Source organism: Palaemon carinicauda, chromosome 11, assembly GCF_036898095.1.
Source record: "Palaemon carinicauda isolate YSFRI2023 chromosome 11, ASM3689809v2, whole genome shotgun sequence".
Lineage (NCBI taxonomy): Eukaryota > Metazoa > Arthropoda > Malacostraca > Decapoda > Palaemonidae > Palaemon > Palaemon carinicauda.
The window spans coordinates 96,358,062-96,379,000 of record NC_090735.1 but is presented as its reverse complement, the minus strand read 5'-3'; the positions used below and the strand labels follow the sequence as shown (position 1 = coordinate 96,379,000).

The following is a 20,939-nucleotide window of genomic DNA, read 5'->3' as shown; positions in this document are numbered from 1 at the left end:
AATTTAAGAAGGAACACTAATGCAAGCAGAATGGCAGCTAGACGTGAAGCAGAAGACAAAGAGCAGATGAATTCAAGAAGGGACACTACTGCAAGCAGAATGGCAGCAAGACGTGAAGCCAAAGGTGAAGAGCAGAAGAATTTAAGAAGAAACACCAATGCAAGTAGAATGGCAGTTAGACGTGAAGCAGAAGAGAAAGAACAAATGAATTCCAGAAGGAACATTGATAGAGTCAGGCATGCAGGAGCAAGACCACATCCTTTTAATGGTGTACAATGGCGTCTTGGTGTCTTCACTTACAATCAAAGATGCCCTTATTAAACAGAAGACATAGTACAAATTGGCTTAATGTCGCAACAATGTAATCCCTATGAAGCTCAGAGAGGGAAGAATGAACCTCCAGGATTGTGTTGTAGTGGAGGAAAAATCAGAGTGTAATAGATGAGATTCCAGAGAGATATGAAAATTGTGATTGGCAACTTCAATGCTAAAGTTGGAAGAAATAATCCAGGGATAGAGAATGTAATGGATGTCGAGGGTCTTGGCAGAGTTACAAATAAAAATGGAGCACATTTCATAAGTTTCTGTTCAACAAAATCTTGTCAATGGAGGTGCTCTTTTTTCAACACAAGAACATTCACAAGTATACATGGACTTCACCATGTGGCAATTAAAAAAAATCACATAGATCACATTGCCATTAATAAAGAGAGAAGGAAGACTGAGAAATGTGAGAAGTTATAAAAGTGCAGACATTGGTAGTGATCACCAGCTCCTCATTGACACACTGAAACTAAAACTGAAAGCACTCAACACAAAGATATAGAGAATACCTAGGTTTGATACAACTAAGCTTTTAGAAGAAGAGCACAGAGAACCATTTTCAATTGAATGTAGGCATCTATTTGCTGTCTTAGAAACTTTAAGAAACGAAGAACAGACAATTAACGAAGAATGGAGTGATAGTAAGAACATATATCAGTCAGTTGGTAGTGAAGTTTTGGGACACGCAGTTACAAGGAGAAAGCCATGGATATCAAATGATACTTTGGATACTATGAAAAGGAGACAAAGACACAAATTGATTTTTGACAGTTTTCGAGGAAGTGATGAAAATTACGGGGTTGGGCATGCTAAGTATTCCAGTATTGATAGTGAGGTCAAAAGAAAAGCGAAGAATGACTGAAGAGAATTTTTAGACCGTAAAGCAGATGAAGCTGACAAAGCTATGAATTCAGGAACTGGCTATGATGTAAGAATTACTCTTAGAATTATTAATGAAATCTCAACTAGGGCAAAGAAGAAAAAGCATATACTTATCAAAAAGAAAGCTGGCTCTGTTATAGCAACAGAAGATGAAGAAAGACAAAATTGGATGGAACACTTTAGTAAGGTTATGAATAGGAGATATGAAGGGAATAATTTCACTGATATACCTGAAGCTGATGACCTTGATGTGCCCATAAATTAATCAAGTGTGTTTGAAGTCGAAGCTATCCTCAAAAACTAAAGAGATGGAAAGCCCTGGGATACATCAGTTATGAAAATATATAGTATGCTTATTCTAAAGAGATTGGAGAGGAAGATTGATGAAAAGCTGAGAGATGAACAAGCAGGATTTGGAAAAGGTAGAAGTTGCACTGACAAAATTTTCATTTTGAGACATGTTGTACAGCAATGCGTAGAATATAAAAATCCCCTTTTGATGGCATTTGTGGACTATGAAAAAAACCTTTGATAGTGTGCACCGGCCAATTTTGTGGAGAGTCCTGCATTATTATGGAATTGCTCATAAATATGTAAATTTGATTAATTCTGTTCATGAGCATAGCAAGTGCAAAGTTAATGTGAATGGAGTCTTATCAAATGAATTTCCAGTGAACAGCAGAGTACTCCAAGGGAATGAATTGCCACCTATGTTGTTTATCCTTCTCATGGATTTTGTAATGCGTAGAACAGTAAGAGATGGTTGAGAAGGATTGGACTGGATTGGTGATAGTAATTTAGTGGAACTTGAGTATGCTGATGATGCCGTCCTTGTTAGCAAAATACCACAGAATTTGCAATGCTTGGTTACCAGAATGCATGAAATATCACATGAGGTTGGGCTGAAGATAAACAGGAGAGAGATGATGAGAATGGAGTATGCAATGGACAATGAAATATCACTGGAAGGAAAAAGGATTAATGAGTTAAAATAATTTAAGTATTTAGTTAAGATTGAAAAAAGCAAATCAGATAATGGCTAGGTTAAGTAGAATTTGGAAATCAAATCACCTGAAATTACATATATAAATCAGACTATATATCAGTTTAGTGAGATCGGTGTTACTCTATAGACATGAGTCATGGTATGACAATGAAACAATCTCCAATGGATTTAGTAGATTTGAGAACAAAGCCCTAAGAAGGATATTGGGAGTTAAAAGGCAGGACCAGATTAGAAATGAAACTATAGGAAAGATTACTCGAGTGCCATATGTTAATGAGATTATGATGAGGGGTACATGGAGATAGTTTGTGCATGCTCTTTGCACTCCCCAAGAGAGATTAGTTCACCAAACATTCAGTTGTGCTCCACAAGGCACTAGAAGAGTTGGAAGACCCAGGCCTACATGGCTGAAGACTATCAAGCTCAAAGTAGGTAGTGATGAATGGAGTATTCAATTAAAAGCTCAAGATAGAGATGATTGGCAAAATCTAACAGAGGCCCTTTGCATTAATAGGCGTAGGAGATGATGATTCTGATGAGTCCACGGAAAGGAAATCACTCAATTTGCCCACTCATTCTCTTCTAGAAATATGACGTCACTAGACATATGACATGAATTTGACAGATATTAAAACTTTTCTTTCTGTATCTTTTATCTAAAATGGATATGGTATATTATCAATAAAAGAAAACACTAACTCACCAAGAAAAATTAGATAAAAATTTATCAACGAAAACTATTTCTAAGGAAATATTCACCTTGTTAGTGTACTATTTCCACCAGACTTGTTACATCACCACAGTTAAAAAAAGTGGTTATAAAAGCAAATGGTCAGAAGTCACATAGATTGTAAATGAACGACTACCTGTAAATGATTTAATATTTCAATTGTCACATATAGAACAAATAACGAAAACAAATAAAGTAAATGCACAGGAAGTAGGGCAGATGTTGCCGACCTATGACCTCATCTTCCTGATCCATGGGTAGTGTTGGAAGCAGTTCGAGCTGCTTTCCTCATTGTTTGGTATGTGTTGACCCAAGCACACGTGTACTGAATCTGTTTCCATGCCAACAGGTACACCGGGAAGAGGGGAGGCAGAGTGAGAACCAGTCTGGTGCGGTTGAATCACCTGCCACTGCTACCCTTTGGCGAGACAAGCCCTCAGACCCCCCCCCACAATGTATGGGAAATAAGAATACCCATTGTAGGGCAGTCAAAAACCAGTTACGTTTGAGTCCGAGGAGTGAGTGGGCAACCCTCAATAGGCCCATCTGCCATGGTAAGCCTACCTCAACCATGGTGGGTGTCGATATGCCACAAGACGTCCAATAATTTCTTTTAGTTGTAATAATCTTAATCATATAACTGTCCCTCCGTGTCTGCTCTCCCCGGGTGTGGCTATTATTGACAAGTTAATTCCAATGTATTAAACTGATCAAATCATTTGAAAGTCAGCAAGAAACTTTTATTTCTTCTGTTCGGTATTTTCAAAGTTTAAAGTTCTATTTCACTCGCTTTGAAGAAAATTTATGCTAATTTTTGTTGTGAAAATTAACTTAGACAATAACACGGTGTAAAATTGTCTAATTCACCACCTCTCATCATTTATTATTATCTAATTACTCGTGCCATGTAATACAATATTTGTTCATTTGTTCACTTATCACAAGTGTAACACAGATTATACATGCAGGATAGAAGCAGGGCTGACATGCCACTAGAAAGTACACTAAAACAAATGTTAAATTATTTCTAAATATTATAGTGAATGTGGAACATATATTTCAATGACTGGAAAGGAAAATGATAAAGGTAATTTAATACCAAAACCCCTAAGTAAGGGTGGTTGTACCCCAGTACCTTACCTAAGAACACATAATTGAAGTTGGGTACACCAAAGAATACATACATGGGGTGTCTGTAATGCCATGGTACATAGTATAAGAACCCAAAATAAATGTGGGGTATATTTTACCTAAAACTAGGATCACAGAAACAAATGAAAGCGCACCATAATTACACATGCCCCACCTTCAACAGCAACCTGGATGGCCAGGTTCCTGCTAGTGGAGGCAGCAGGGTTCCTCCCATTTTTTTTCTTTTTGTGGGGGTGGCCATCACTCCTTTGTTTGTATTTCTGGGTTAATAAACACCAAATTTCAACATTTGTATCGTTCTGCCAATAAAATCTGTCACTTGAAATAGTGAATGTCTTCAGTATAACTGTTTAATTTTCTAAAGAGGTAGTTAATAACAGGCGATGAGCATGGGAAAGTAGCCCCATTCACTTTCCTATCAAAGAATCTTCATTTTTGACCTTTGACTAAGGGCAGGGGTACTTAAGATGTAGAGATGAACAGTTTAAATCTAAAAGACTCATGTTTGTATAGCTACGAAAAATACAAATTACTATTAAAATTAGGACACACTTATTAGTGAGAGAAGGTCCCCCTAGAACCAAACTGGTTGTTTTGTTTTCTTCCCTGGAATATATCAGTCTCCTTGGTCCTGTATGGCACCAAGGGAGATGACTCAAGCAGACTCCTATCAGTCTATCATAGGCATGAGTAGGGTGATAGGGCCTAGCCAGTACTTGGTTATAAAGGTACAGTATCTTTCTACTTAAAGGGAATATGCAGTCTGAAAATTAATACCTGGCATATAATGACCAATGTCTTTAGCATTCATTCCATCACCTTCCCTCTTGTTGAAGTGGGATGGGGGAGAACAGCTTCTTACAGATCTAGTCTAAAAACAATGATACTCAGAAATAAAGCTTACCACTATCAATGTCAGATCCAACATGAAATGGTACAACTGCTTCATACCAAAGTGAGGGGAAGGAATGAAAAGCAAAAGAGCAGTCATTCTACCTTTCATCCAGATTTACAACAAAAACATTACCATACACAGGATGCTTTCTGTTCCAGGTGGAAGTTGAGCTGGCTACACAATTAACTGAGCAACCACTACAGGGCAAAGAACAAAGGCACGATAGGATTTGAGTATAGAAGGCAGGAAAAGTTGTTTGGCATTTCAAAACCACTACCTTCCATCACCTGGGTGACTGCTAAATTCTTTCAAAAGGCAAATGTGGAACCAATACCAGAATTTGTGAGCTTTTATCCAAGCTGTTACCTAAAGCCCTTCAACAGTCGAGGTGTATGCTCTTTCAATCATCTCAAGAAGCCATAGATCATGTTTTCCAACACTTCTTTCTTGGTTCTGCCAATATTAAGGATGAGTCTTTTTCACTAGTTTGTTTCAGATAGCACTACAGTGCCCTCAGGTTACACAAATATGATATTTTGACTATAAAATAAATTTTTGAATATACTTACCCGGTGAATATATAATAGCTGACGTCTCCGACGACTCGATAGATTCCAAAAACTCGCGAGCGATCGCCATGAAGGTTGCGGGTGTGCCCACCAGTGCCGACTATCGGCCAGATACCGCATATACTTGTAAACAGCTCCAGTTCTTCTCAGTCCCCTAGGTCTCTATCGGGGAGGAAGGGAGGGCCTTTAATTTATATATTCACCAGGTAAGTATATTCAAAAATTTATTTTATAATCAAAATATCATTTTTAAATATTAAACTTAGCCGGTGAATATATAATAGCTGATTCACACCCATGGTGGTGGGTAGAGACCAGTATTAATACAATAAAGGCGTATATGCTTAGAGTTTTTGACAGTTATATCATAACAAAACCCAAATAAATATAGGTACCTGGTAAGGAAGCTGACTCTGACGATTACTCTGCCTTGTTAGTCCGCTTTCCTCACGAAGCCCAGCCATCCTCTCAGGATGCTGAAAGACTCCCAGGAGCTGTTATATCCAGGGCGACAACCCATACAACAGGACCTCATCAAAACCCTTAATCTGGGCGCTCTCAAGAAATGATATTTGACCACCCGCCAAATCAAAAAGGATGCGAAAGGCTTCTTAGCCTTCCGTACAACCCAAAACAAGATTAAAAACATTTCAATAGAAGATTAAAAGGATATTGGAATTAAGGGAATGTAGTGGTAGAACCCTCACCCACTACTGCACTCGCTGCAACGAATGGACCCAGTGTGTAGCAGTCCTCATAAAGAGTCTGGACGTCTTTTAAGTAAAATGAAGCGAACACCGACTTGCTCCTCCAAAAGGTCGCGTCCATAATACTTCGTAGAGATCTGTTTTGCTTAAAGGCCACGGAAGTTGCTATAGCTCTTACTTCGTGCGTCTTGACCTTAAGCAAGCAACGATCTTTTTCACTCAAGTGAGAAAGAGCCACTCGGATTAAAAATCTAATAAAATACGATAAAGCATTTTTAGACATAGGCAATGAGGGCTTCTTAACTGAGCACCACAAGGCCTCAGATCCACCTCGTAAGGATTTGGTACGAGCTAAATCAAACTTAAGAGCTCTAACTGGACACAGTACTCTTTCAAGTTCGTTGCCTACGATCTCTGACAGGCAAGGTATATCAAACGACTTAGGCCAAGGACGAGAAGGCAGTTCATTTTTGGCCAAGAAAACCAAGCTGAAGTGAACATGTGGCTTTATCTGTAGAAAAGCCGATGTTTTTACTGAAGGCATGGATCTCACTGACCCTTTTAGCCGAAGCCAAGCACACTAAGAAAAGCGTCTTGAGGGTGAGATCCTTCAGGGAGGCTGAATGTAATGGCTCAAACCTGTCGGACATTAGGAACCTTAGGACCACGTCTAAGTTCCATCCAGGAGTTGCCATACGACGCTCCTTAGAGGTCTCGAAGGACTTAAGGAGATCTTGGAGATCTTTATTATTGGACAGATCTAAGCCTCTATGTCTGAACACAGAAGCCAACATGCTCCTGTAGCCCTTAATAGTGGGAGCCGAGAGGGAGCGAACATTTCTCAGATGTAGGAGAAAGTCTGCAATTTGGGCTACAGAGGTACTGGAAGAGGAAATGGATGATGACTTGCACCAGTCTCTAAAGACTTCCCACTTCGACTGGTATACATTGATGGTAGAAGCTCTCCTAGCTCTCGCAATCGCTCTGGCTGCCTCCTTCGAAAATCCTCGAGCTCTTGAGAGTCTTTCGATAGTCTGAAGGCAGTCAGACGAAGAGCGGGGAGGCTTTGATGAAGACTCCTTACGTGGGGCTGCCGTAAGAGATCCATCCTTAAAGGTAGACTCCTTGGAACGTCTACCAGCCATTGAAGTACCTCTGTGAACCACTCTCTCGCGGGCCAGAGTGGAGCAACCAATGTCAACCTGGTCCCTTCGTGAGAGGTGAACTTCTGCAGCACCTTGTTTAGGATCTTGAAAGGTGGAAAGGCATAAACGTCCAGGTGAGACCAGTCCAGCAGGAAAGCGTCTATGTGGGCTGCCTCTGGATCTGGAACTGGAAAGCAGTAAGTCGAGAGCCTCTTTGTCAGAGAAGTCGCAAAAAGATCTATGGTGGGTTGACCCCATGTCATCCATAGCTTCTCGCACACAGTCTTATGCAACGTCCACTCCATGGAGATGACTTGTCCTCTTCTGCTGAGGCCGTCCGCCAAGACATTCATTTTCCTTGCACAAATCTCGCCAAAGGAGAGATGTTACTTGCCTTAAATGGAGTTCCTTCTGATCCGTGGATCAAAGACCCGAGCATTCCAGACTGTCCAGTGGAGCTCCCTAACCCAAATCCGATGCATCTGAAAACAACACACGGTTTGGGTTCTTGATCGCAAGAGAAAGACCTTCTCGAAGTCTGATGTTGCTGTCCCACCAAGTCAGACATGTCTAGACTGAGTTGGAGATTGGGAAAGAGATACTCTCTAAGCCCTTCTCCTTGTTCCAATGGTTTAGGTGAAATTGGAGAGGGCATAGGTTGAGTCTCCCCAGAGAGATAAACTACTCCAGCGATGAAAGAGTTCCCACGAGGCTAGTTCAAACTCTTACAGAGTAACTGTTTTTCTCTTGCAAGTGAAGGACTTTTAACAGAGCTTGTTCCATTCTTGCGGGAGACGAAAAGGCCCGAAAAATCAGACACTGATCTCCATTCCCAAATAAAGAATAGTCTGGGATGGGGTACTGTAAGTTACAACTTCTCTACGTTCACTATGAGACCTAGCTCCTTGGTTAGGTCTAATGTCCATTAGAGGCTCTCCAGACAGCGATTTAATGACGACGCCCTGATTAGCCAGTCGTCAAAATAAAGGGAGGCTCTGAATCCTCAAAAAATGTAGAAAGCTTGCTACATTTTGCAAGGGCCTTGTAAAAACAAGAGGAGCAGGAATGAGGTCGAAGTACAGTGCTCGACATTGGTACATTACTTTCCCGTCCACAAACCTCAGATGTTGTTGAAAGTTTGGATGAATCGGGATGTGGAAGTATGCATCCTGAAGGTCGAGAGAGACCATCCAGTCGCCTTCCCTTAATGCTGCCAAGACAGATTTGGTAGTCTTCATCGTGAAGTTTGTCTTGACAATGAACACATTGAGCGCACTTACATCTTAAGTACTCCTGCAGTGAACGTGGCTGCCAGATCATTGGAGCTATCCCTGATAGCCTTGTTCCTGCAGAGAACGTGGCTGTCAGATCATTGGAGCCATCCCTGATAGCCTTGTTCATGCATGACATAATTGTACAGCAAAACTTCAAACGCTCGAAAAACTCCTAATAGGAGATGGTCTAGCTCTGAAGCCGACCATAAAATCTTGGAGCGTCTCATGTCCAGGCGACGGGGAGAGTCTATGAGGCTTGAGAAGTCTCCCTGGGCAGAGGCAGGAACTCCCAAGCCGAGAACTTCTCCCGTGTCATACCAGACGCTCGCTCTATAAGCCAGTTTAAAAGGAGGGAAAGCAAAAGCTGTCTCCCCCAAACTCCTCCTGGTAATCAACCAGTCGCCTAGCAAACGTAAAGCTCTCTTAGAAGAGCGAGAGAGCACTAGCTTAGAAAACAACGGCTTCGAAGTAGCTAGGCCTAGTGTAAACTCTGACGAAGGCGAACGAGGAGCAGCAGTTACAAAATGGTCCGGACAAAGATCCTTAAAAATCAGCATGATTTTTTTAAAGTCTATAGAGGACTGAGCAACTTTAGGCTCCTCTCCGTCTGACAAAGTCCCCAAAGGAATATCAGTAGGAGGGGGATCAGCAACTTCCTCATCTGAAGGAACCTCGTCCGACAATTGCCGAGTCTCATGAAAAGGAGAGACCTGCCGCGGTGGCAATGCTTGACAGGCAAAGACCACACGCAAAGGAGCAGCAGTAGCAGTCAAGGAAGCGACGTCATGTCGTTGCTGAAAAGACTGACCAGCAACAACAACAGGAGTTGATGGACGCTCGACGTCAAGTCGAGACTGCCTTGACTGCCTAGACTGAGCAGTCAAAACAACCCTTGACTGCGTTGCTTGACGCTCAACGTCAAAACAAGGCAACTGAGCTGGTTGGCGAACGTCCTGAACGTCAACACGAGACTGCGGCAGCGGCTGAACGTCAACACGAGGCTGCGGCAGCGGCTGAAAGTCAACACGGGACTGCAGCGAGAGAGGATCCAAGTCACGTGACTGACGTGACAAACTACCGACATCACGTTTCATAACGTCAAAAGGACGAGTAAATGCTCGTTTGGGCGGCTGACGGCCAGAGTCTCGTTTAGCGTAACGGCGACTCGAAAGCGAAGGTTCATCGTGAACCTGCTCAACGTCATACTTCTCCATAAGGGAGGCAAGCTTAGTCTGCATGTCCTGCAGGACAACCCATTTAGGATCAACGGGAGTCGGAACGGGCCGAGACGACGGTAACGTCTGTGTTGGCAAAACATTGCCTTTACCGCGACCCTCGGACCCCGTGTTACGCTTGCGTTTAATAGGCGAACCGTCTTCCGACGACTGCAAAGGGTCAGAGCTGTCCCCATGGCTACAGCCAGGACGCTGGACCTGTCCTGAAGGGACTGACTTTCGCTTAAAGGGTCTAGAAACCTTGCGCCAAGGTTTCTTTTGCGAAAAGTCTTCGGATGACGAGGAGAAACTTCGTCTCTCCTGTCTTATGGCAAGGACGTGCTTGCCGAGCAACGTCTGATACCTTTGAGGGAACGTCTGTTCGTTGGTTTACACTCCTCACTCCCTTAGGTCCTACGACATTCCTTCTCCCTGGTGCATGGGAGCCTGAAAGAGGTCTCGGACTAGGCAAGTGACAAGCACGAACAAACGAACCCTCCGCAACACAGCACATGTTTTCTAGCACTCACTTCACCACTTCACTGATATCGTATTTTTCAATAATTTCACATTAGGCATGAATAAAACTGATATCTACCTGAAGCACGCAATTCTCCCTTACATCAAAAGGTTATAATTGCGAAATGAGTCGTATAATGTAAGCGCATTAGTACAAAATGAAACACACATGCAAAAATCAAAAAAACATATACATATATATCGAATAAAACGGAAATATATAAAGTTAAAAAGGATCAGTGACTGGGGAGGAGACTAAACTCTAGTTCACTAAAGACTACGTTTTCAATCTCTCACCGTACAGTGCCTTGGGACGAGAATAAAAACTAAAAAACGTTTTATCCTTTCTCCCCGTACAGAGACTTGGGACGAGAGCAAAAAACTGAATCGAGAACAACGTTACTCGCTCGCAAACTCCTTACTTGGGACGAGAATAAAGATCGGATCGTTCTCTCTTTCTCTCTCTCTCTCTTGTCACACACAAGAGAATTGCCCACTCACCCTTCGTCAATAAACAGGTTATTTGACCAAAGGAAAAAACTGAAAGGACTAAGAAATTGAAAATTAACAAGTTCCTTTAAATTAGTATTTAAAACACTTCAGTTTGAAAGAAGAATGAACAAAACGTAAAAATCGATTTACTCTTTCTGCAAAGTGAAACCGTGATTCTCTCTTTCTCTATCGTAACGATAGAGCGCAAACTGCGTAGCATAAATAAACCAAACGTTAGTTCATCTTTGAAAAAAACAGCACGAAGACTATTCAAAGAATATCTTTCTTAAAATATTTTCTAAAAAAATATTCATTTCATAACTCTTACAGAGCAAATGATTTAAACTTAACGAAAATAAAAGTTGAATGGGCTCAACGTTGTTTAACTTCGGTTTCCAAGTTAGGACCGCCTACATCTCGGACTAGGGGAGGAATAGGTAAAGGCCGCATATAAACAAAACATAAAATTTATCTTGATGTTTAGTATAAATGGAAAGCTAATCGAAGAGGCCTAATAAAGGCGGGTGAGATATAAAATATATAGAGGAAAATCTATAATTATCAACAATAATTTATAACGTGATAAAATAATTACTAAAAGCCTAAAACACACTTCCGTACACTGAGGGAAGGGTCGGCCATCTTTACTCTATGGAAAAACCAGAGATAAAAAAGCAAGGGCAAAACACTTTTACTCTCCTTTCAAAAGTATTTCTTTTGAAGATAGTATTGAATAATCCAACACGGCGAAAGCAATAAAACCAAAACCAAGTACTTCACCAATTCGGTAGAAAACTCGAGGTCATAAAGCGAGTGGAATCGACTTGTCGATGAAACCGACAGAGAAGAACTGGAGCTGTTTACAAGTATATGCGGTATCTGGCCGATAGTCGGCGCTGGTGGGCACACCCGCAACCTTCATGGCAATCGCTCGCGAGTTTTTGGAATCTGTCGAGCCGTCGGAGACATCAGCTATTATATATTCACCGGCTAAGTTTAATATTTAAAAACTAGGGTTGTGTGCTGATAGGTTTTGGGTTTTCACCAGAAGTTTGAGCACAAAACTAAAGGAGATCTTCCAACCTTCAATATCAGTGCAACTCGCATACTCACTTTGCAAATGCAAAAGTTTACAAAAAGACAGTGTTAAGAACCAGTTCTAAGTCTGAAAGGCTCATACAGCCAAGCGTAAGAGACTCAAGAATATACGACACATTTCACTCCAGAGGCCAGAGGTCCCAGGGTGCGAAAGACTGCTCAAAACTCCTCATGAGCATAGACAACTCCCACAACAAGAAGGCTATGTCCTTCAGTTGAAAGACCATTCTCAAGGCTGAACAGTAGCCTTTCACAGCTACTACTGAAAATGCTTCTCTAAGCGATGATACAGTAGAGGGAAAATTCTGCAATCTGCAATAAAGAAGCTCTAACTGGAGAAGTACCCCTTCTACAACAACCATCACAGAAAATAGCCCACATTACCTGGTAGACAGCAACAGAGAATCATTGTAAGTACCAAGACATCTCCTGTGCAGCCCCTCATGAAAAGCCTTTTGCTTAGAGAAGATGATAAAATATCTAACCATGAAGTGTAAGCAACTTCAGAGATTGGCATATCTCTGAAGGTGCGGTTGACAGAAAAAACTATTCCATGGGGATATTTCCCTCGAGATCATGACTTAAAGTGCTGAGAGATCAGATCAAGATATCACTAAACTTGTGGCCATCTTGAGTGGAGGCCACCAGGGTCATCATGTTACTTGACAATTCAGGCTGAACAGGAGCAAGGTGTGGGCATCCAGATATCCCGTGTGTGTTAGAACTGTCCGCGAATACTACCCATGGGTCTGGAATGAAAGAACAGTTTGATTTCCAGTGAGCCCAAAAGGTAAGAAGACTTTCTGCTAAGCAAGGATGTAGGGACCACTCTGATTCTACAACGTTTCCCTGGTGAATGAGCATATCTGCTTGTAAATTTCTCTTACACAAAATGTATGCTGCCCACACTTCTATGGCATGGTTCACCACCCTTATGTACATCTACTTCATTAACTTGCAAAGGGGGAGCAAAACAGTTCCTACTTGCTTGTTGAAGTAAGTTACTATGGAGGTTTTGTCACTCATCAACACTAACAAGGGTCTTCTAAACTATTCTTGAAATGGTTTCAGTTCTAGAAATGCTGCTTGCTTCTCCTACACATTGATGTAGACACACTTTTCTTCTGATGACCACACATCTGATGTAATCAGATCAACCAGGTGAACACCCCACCCTTCTTTCAATACACCTGAAAGCAGTTGCAACTTCTCAATTCGGTGTACAGAATTACTATTATTTGAGATACCCCAACCAAGTACAAAAGCTGAAAGAGGTCATCAAAGCACATCCAACACACTGCCAACAAAAAGTGTACAGGCTCCCATAGGGCAGTGCATCTCTGATCTGCCTGTCTACTGGGATAGCCCTGATGATCACCTGGGCCTTGGTCCCTGCCTAAGGAACCAGCCAGGAGCCATCCACCTCTCCAAAAAGAGATGAGATTTCCAAAAGCCCAACAGGACTTCCTACAATTGGTCTTCATGAACTTTGACTTCTCATGAAAATAAGCATTAGAAGCAAGAGGAAGAGCTAGAAAAAGAGGCGGTGCATACTACATTCTTACCATCTTTCTTCCCAGGCAAGATTACAGGCACAGATATAACAGAAGCTACTGGCTAAGGAGTAACAGGTACAGGTGAAAAGCAAAGGTGCAATGAGCAAAAGAGAAACCTTTTTGCACCATATAAGCACTGGGTTTCGCCGACACGTTAATAAGGGATACATTCTGCCCTTCAGACACTGGTTTTATCAATGCTGACATTACTTGTAAAAGGTCGGGAACATTTTTGCACCTCATTGGTCATGGCCTTGATGGCACAGGTGTCACTGGCATTTGGGACATTTCTGGAAATGTAGTCTTTGCTCCCTCAAAGAAGACATGAGCATATCTGCAAGGCTTATGTCTCCTCTGGGTTTATTGGGAGTAAACTTGTTTTGGTTACCAGCTCCCTCAAAGAAGGCATGAGAGTATATCTGTAAGGCCTAAGACCTGCCAAGCCCTCCTTAGGTTACACTCATCAGTGGCAGTTTGCAATGCTACGGGAGAGCTTCCAGCACATGCTGGTCTGCCTCAATCACTGGGGGAGCCCACGGCAACAATCCCTGAAAACTCGCTGCCGATGTAGATCCAAGGTCTCCAGGCTTTTGACGCATACTCACCATGGACCAATTAAAGGCATATAGTCAGAAGCATCAGCAGCATGCAAAATCAATGAGGAGAGAATAGAAGTAAAAAATCTCTTTGGCATGACCTTGGGCGATGCTAAGGATAACAACAGTAAGTCCTTGGCCTTCCCTTTCCTCCTAAAAGCAATTGCTTGACACTAAGTGAGGGGCCAAGATCTACACTCTGCCCAAAGGGATAATTGTGAACAATCATGACCCCTACAAAATGCATAGAGAAATGTGGATAGGTACCAGGTTTAGCCATAAATCTAACATTAACCAACTTTTTCCTTGCATTTAAAATTAATAGTACCTGAAGAATATTAACAGCCTTCAATAGGACACAATAGTATTTCTATATGGTACTCGTTGCGGCCGAAAACAAGCGTCTTTGTCAGGAAAGTGAGTGGAGCTACTCGCCTCTGCACACAATTCCTTCCAGCTCGGCTGAAAACATTACCTGTTATGTTGGACGAAAGGCTTGCATAGGTGTAGGAACAAGTACTGTTTAACCAGAGAAAGTCTAGGCAAATATAATACATTACCTGCACTATACTAGCACGTTCCATTGCAGAGCAGTTGTTTTCAGATGAAACAAAAATAAGTCGGTTCTCTAAGTCGAGGTGAGGGGGAGGTTCAGTGTCATTACAGATGTTCCAATCAAGGGCATCAGATATCTGGAAATACTCCTGGAGAAAAAACGTAGAGATATTCAATTACCAATCTTGTGTATTATCTAGCAGAATAATCCTACACAACTTCCTTTTTAGTTTAAAGAACTTGCAATCTTTCTTTCAGGAGTTAACATTACAAAAATGAAAGCTAAGTATGATTGCAGGAGCTAGACATTTTTCCTTGAGTGACAGGTTAATGTTGTGTTCTGACATTTAAAAATTTGAAACCATACTTCTTATATGTAACTGCCATCATTATTAAAATATTCCTTTCACTACAGTTGATAAAGTAATCAAATTACAAAATTAAATTCAATTATCCCCTCCATACTGAATACATGAAAAACAAATAATTTCTATTAAGTCTAGTGCAATACAGGTTACTATCCTGTAACACTACAATGGTATTAATACTATTTTAATCTTAAGTAAATGAAAGAGAGTATTCTTGTAAACAATTTTCTTGTAAACAATTGTCAATGGTACCATTAGATTGGGTTCGTGCGTGTATTGTACCACTAGACAAGGGTAAGGGAGATGTGCATGAGTGTTGTAATTCAAGGGGTATTAGTTTGTTGAGTGTAGTTAGAAAAGTGTATGGTAGAGTACTGATTAATAGGATTAAGGATAAAACAGAGAATGCAATCTTAGAAGTACAGGGTGGTTTTAGAAGAGGTAGGGGTTGTATGAATCAGATTTTTACAGTTAGGCATATATGTGAGAAATATTTAGCCAAAGGTAAGGATATGTATGTTGCGTTTATGGATGTGGAGAAAGCGTATGATAAAGTTGATAGGGAAGCAATGTGGAATGTGATGAGGTTATGTGGAGTTGGTGGAAGGCTGTTGCAAGAAGTGAAAAGTTTCTACAAAAGTAGTAAAGCATGTGTTAGGATAGTAAATGAAGTGAGCAATTGGTTTCCAGTGAGAGTGGGACTGAGACAGGGATGTGTGATGTCACCGTGGTTGCTTAACTTGTATGTTGATGGAGTGGTGAGAGAGGTGAATGCTTGAGTGCTTGGACAAGGATTGAAACTGGTAGACGAGAATGACCATGAATGGGAAGTAAATCAGTTGTTGTTTGCAGATGATACTGTACTGGTTGCAGACGCGGAAGAGAAGCTTGGCCGATTGGTGACAGAATTTGGAAGGGTGTGTGAGAGAAGGAAGTTGAGAGTTAATGTGGGTAAGAGTAAGGTTATGAGACGTACGAGAAGGGGAGGTAGTGCGAGGTTGAATGGAGAGTTACTTGAAGAGGTGGATCAGTTTAAGTACTTAGGGTCTGTTGTTGCAGCAAATGGTGGAGTGGAAGCAGATGTACGTCAGAGAGTGAATGAAGGATGCAAAGTGTTGGGGGCAGTTAAGGGAGTAGTAAAGAATAGAGGGTTGGGCATGAATGTAAAGAGAGTTCTGTATGAGAAAGTGATTGTACCAACTGTGATGTATGGATCGGAGTTGTGGGGAATGAAAGTGACAGAGAGACAGAAATTGAATGTGTTTGAGATGAAGTGTCTAAGGACTATGGCTGGTGTATCTCGAGTAGATAGGGTTAGGAATGAAGTAGTGAGGGTGAGAACGGGTGTAAGAAATGAGTTAGCAGCTGGAGTGGATATGAATGTGTTGAGGTGGTTTGGCCATGTTGAGAGAATGGAAAATGGCTGTCTGCTAAAGAATGTGATGAATGCAAGAGTTGATGGGAGAAGTACAAGAGGAAGGCCAAGGTTTGGGTGGATGGATGGAATGAAGGAAGCTCTGGGTGATAGGAGGATATGTGAGAGGGGCAAGAGTGTGTGCTAGAAATAGGAATGAATGGCGAACGATTGTGACGCAGTTCCAGTAGGCCCTGCTGCTTCCTCCGGTGCCTTGGATGACCGAGGAGGTAGCAGCAGTAGGGGATTCAGCATTATGAAGCTTCATCTGTGGTGGATAATGTGGGAGGGTGGGCTGTGCCACCCTAGCAGTTCCAGCCGAACTCGGTTGAGTCCGTTGTCTGGCTGGGAGGAACGTAGAGAGGACACATCCCCTTTTTTGTTTCATATGTTTGATGTCGGCTACCCCCCAAAATTGGGGGAAGTGCCTTGGTATATGTACTGGTATGTATTATTATTATTATTATTATTATTATTATTATTATTATTATTATTATTATTATTATTATTATTACTTGTTAAACTACAACATTAGCTAGAAAAGCAGGATGCTTTAAGCCCTGGGGCTCTAATAGGGAAAATAGCCCAGTGAAGAAAGGAAACAATGAAAAAATAAAATATTTTATGAACAGTAACAACATCAAAATATATATTTCCCATATAAACCATAAAAACTTGAATAAAACAAGAGGAAGATAAATAAGATAGAATAGTGCACCCGAGTGTACCCTCAAGTAAAAGAACTCTAACCCAAGACAGTAGAAGACCATGGTCCATTGAAAATGACAAATTTAAGAATAATTAGTATTTTTCTTAACGATACAAACTTTGAGCTCTTTATCAGGGAATATACTTTGAGAAACTGGAAGACTAGCCATAAGACTAATTAGATGTTTAAACAACTTGTTGTGCAGCCACCATAGGTTCAATGAAGAACGTCTCTATGTTCCTGTGGGTTATGTCTTGCAGATGGTGGGTGGTGAAGGTCTTTTGACGCTTCCACACACCCGTTTGATGGACATGCGGTACAGAGTAGTTTTTCTTGAATACTAGGGATGTACTTCTACCCCTAACTTCGTGAGCTCTAGGTTTCTGCATTTGTGGAGAATTGAGGAGAAGAATCAGGATTCAAAGCCTGGTCTATGACCTTACAAATCCATGCTGAAATTGGGTTCTTAGTGATGCCTCACTTATCTTCCCCGTCCGTGCTGAAGAAGTCTGCTCAGTCTGGGACAAGCTCCTGAAGTTCTCATGAGGTAACATCTCAAAACCCTCACTGGGCACAATAGCAGTTGATCCAGGTCATCGGTTACATTAAGGAGGCTTTCAATCCAGAAGAGCCCAAATCTAGGATTCGCTACTCCCAGATTTTGAGTCTTGACGATAAACTCAGGGATGAAGCTGAGCATTACCTCTCCCTATCCTCTTGAATGGGAGACATTGTAGGAAAGATCATGAAGTTCACTTACTCTCTTGGCCAAGACCAAAGCGAGAAGAAGACCATTTTTATTGTCAGGTGAAGATCTAATGCGTAGCATAATAGTTCATAAGGAGCTCCTTTTAGCAATTGTAAAACACAGAAAACATTCCATGGATGTGGTCTAACTTCCGACTGAGGACAGGTAAGATCAGAACTCCATAAGAAAAGAGACAACTCCAACGAAGAGGAAATATTAACTCCCACCAGTCTAAAGGTGAGGCTTAAAGCTGAGGGATAGCCTTTCACTGCTGAGACTGAGAGGATAGTGGTATCAAGAGGAGAAATACCCCTTCCAAAATACCAACAACAGAAGACTGCTCACTTAGCCTTGTATACTGCAGCTGAAGATTTCTCCTCACGAGAAGATGCTGGATACCTTCCAGGTGTGAAAATGTAGGGACTCTATGACTTTGTGCTAGATCTTTACGTGTGGTGATCTGAATAGATCGTAACATGGAGGGAGCTCTCTCAGGACTTACGTTAGCAGCCGAAGAAGGTCCAGAAACGAACACACACACACACACTCATTCACTCACTGATATTGGCATGTGATGCAGACTCACACATGTGTAATTTAAGTGCATAATTTTTTACACATTTTCCTTGGACGATAATAATACAATATTCTGTAAAAAAAATCCAGCCACTAACTATGTCATTTACCTACCCACTAACTATGTCATTTACCTACTCTAAAAACTTTTGAAAACAGGATAGATTTTTTTTTTGCCAAAAAACATATACTTTTTTCCTCATTTCAGGAAATGTTCCATAGTGGTTCCTATCCCCACCTGGATCTCTACTAATAGTGCTCAAGTATCCTAGAATAAGTGGTTAAAATAGTCTTAGTCTATTTACATACTTAGATTAAGGTGAATATTTTTGTAAAGTTTTTTGTATACTTATTTTTTCAATTTATTTGTAATAAATATCACAAATTTTAAGTAATTTGTATTTTTCCTAACAATACTTACCGAAGAAACACTTTATAGGAGATTACTGGTAACTCCTCTCCGACGACCAGATTTTTACGTAGTTTCCCCCTACTTCCATGTTCTATACTGTCCTGAATAACGGGAAATAACATGACCTGGGGGCATTGCCCAGACAGGTCGCCCGTCTTTGAGAAGCTCTCCCCAGTAAGTTTTATGTAATGAACAAAACCACGAGGTCAGCGGGGCACTGCGGGGACGGTTGGGGGGGCCCTAAACCTAAAGTGTTTCTTCGGTAAGTATTGTTAGGAAAAATACAATTTACTTAAAATTTGTGATTTGTTCCGACACAGAGACTTACCTTGAAACACTTTATAGGAGACTTACACCTTAGGAGGGGGGAGTGCCCTTTAGCCCTGACCCCGATGGACAGTAGGGAAAACTACGTAAAAGACTCATTAAGTGTGATATAACACTTACCCTTCTGCAATATCTTCGTTGTGCTTGATATGGCGAATTTTCGTCTTGTGTAATGAGCGATATTTCTTGATGACGACTGACGGTACGAGAAAGATAGAAAAGGGGGGAAAATAGAACTCGGCTCCTTGTGTCTAGATACTTTATGTTTCGCGATTGAGCCTGGGGCTTGAGCCGTCAAACCGAATGCAGGGCTGAGATGACCGGCCCGATAGAAAACCCGTCCAGAGACTTTCTCGTACAGTCCTTGAGATAATGTGTGGTGAAGGTCGACTGGTTGGACCAAGTTCCCGCTCGAAGAACCTGCGCTACTGACATGTTCTTTTCGAACGTTAGAGAGGTGCTAATGCCCCGAACATCGTGAGCTCTGGGTTTCCCCGGTGTAGGAAGACCTTGTTTTAAGTAGGCTTGCGTGATCACTTTCCTGAGCCAGAACGAAACCGTATTTTTGGATATGTTTTTCTTTATTTTTCCCCATGAGACGAAGAGATTCTTGATAGACGGGCGGAGGTTTGCCGTTCTCTTAAGGTATTTCCTAATAGTCCTGACCGGGCATAATTTTAGGTCCTCCGGGTTTCCTTTATTCGGGATTGCCGGAATCGAAAAACTCTCAAACCTCGGATCCCACACCGAGGGGTTCTGAGTCTTGGCGACGAAGGATGTGACAAACTTAAAGGTTACTTCCTTCCATCCCCTAGTGTGTTCCACCTCGAATGACAGTCCGTGTAGCTCGCCCACCCTCTTAGCCGAGGCTAATGCTAGCAAGAAGACCGCCTTGAGCGTGAGATTCTTGTCATCAATGTCCTTTAAGGGCTCGAATGGTGGTTTCCGTAACATATCTAGGACTCGCGCCAAGTCCCAACTCGGGATTCTAGGGGCGGAAGGGGGGCATGATTGTTCGAACGCTCTGATAAGCATGGAGATATGCCTGGAGGAGCCGAGATCTATGCCCTTGAGAAGAAAGACTTGACCCAGGGCCGCCCGAACTCCCTTGATCGCTGGAACTGACATGTCTAACTTGTCCCTGAGATAAACCATGAAGTCGGCTATCACGGGCACTGACGCTTCCAAGGGCTCTAACTTCTTGTCCCTGCACCACTTCACGAATACCGCCCACTTAGACTGGTAGACGGCTGTGGATGATTTCCTCAGGTATAGCGACATCCTCCTGGCTGTCTTGCCGGAGTACCCTTGCTTCTTCAGGAGCCGCTGCATAATCTCCAGGCGTGAAGACGAAGGGCTTGCGGGTTTCTGTGAAACCGCTGAAAGTGAGGTTGTTTTAATAGGTCTGACCTGCCGGGTAGAGGCCAAGGAGGTAGGACGGTGAGGTTCCTTAGGTCCGCGAACCATTCTCTCTCCGGCCACCAAGGCGCTACCAAAGTCATCCTTAGGTTGGTTGCTGCTCTTACTCTGTTGAGGACCTGCCTTATCAGGGAGAAGGGGGGAAAGGCGTACACGTCCAGTCCGTCCCACTTGTGCTGAAAGGCGTCTTCCATTGCCGCCTTCGGATCTGGGACGGGAGAACAAAATACGGGGAGTTGCGCGTTCAACCTT

General features: G+C 42.0%; 1 protein-coding gene and 1 pseudogene across 4 annotated transcripts in view; one reads left to right on the top strand and one right to left on the bottom strand.

Moving 5' to 3' along the window:
• LOC137650100 (signal peptide peptidase-like 2B) overlaps positions 1-20,939 on the top strand; it is a 407,178-nt gene that overhangs the window by 255,478 nt on the left and 130,761 nt on the right. The window lies entirely within an intron of this gene.
• The window catches only part of LOC137649860 (signal peptide peptidase-like 2B), a 190,560-nt pseudogene that overhangs the window by 132,168 nt on the left and 37,453 nt on the right, over positions 1-20,939 (bottom strand).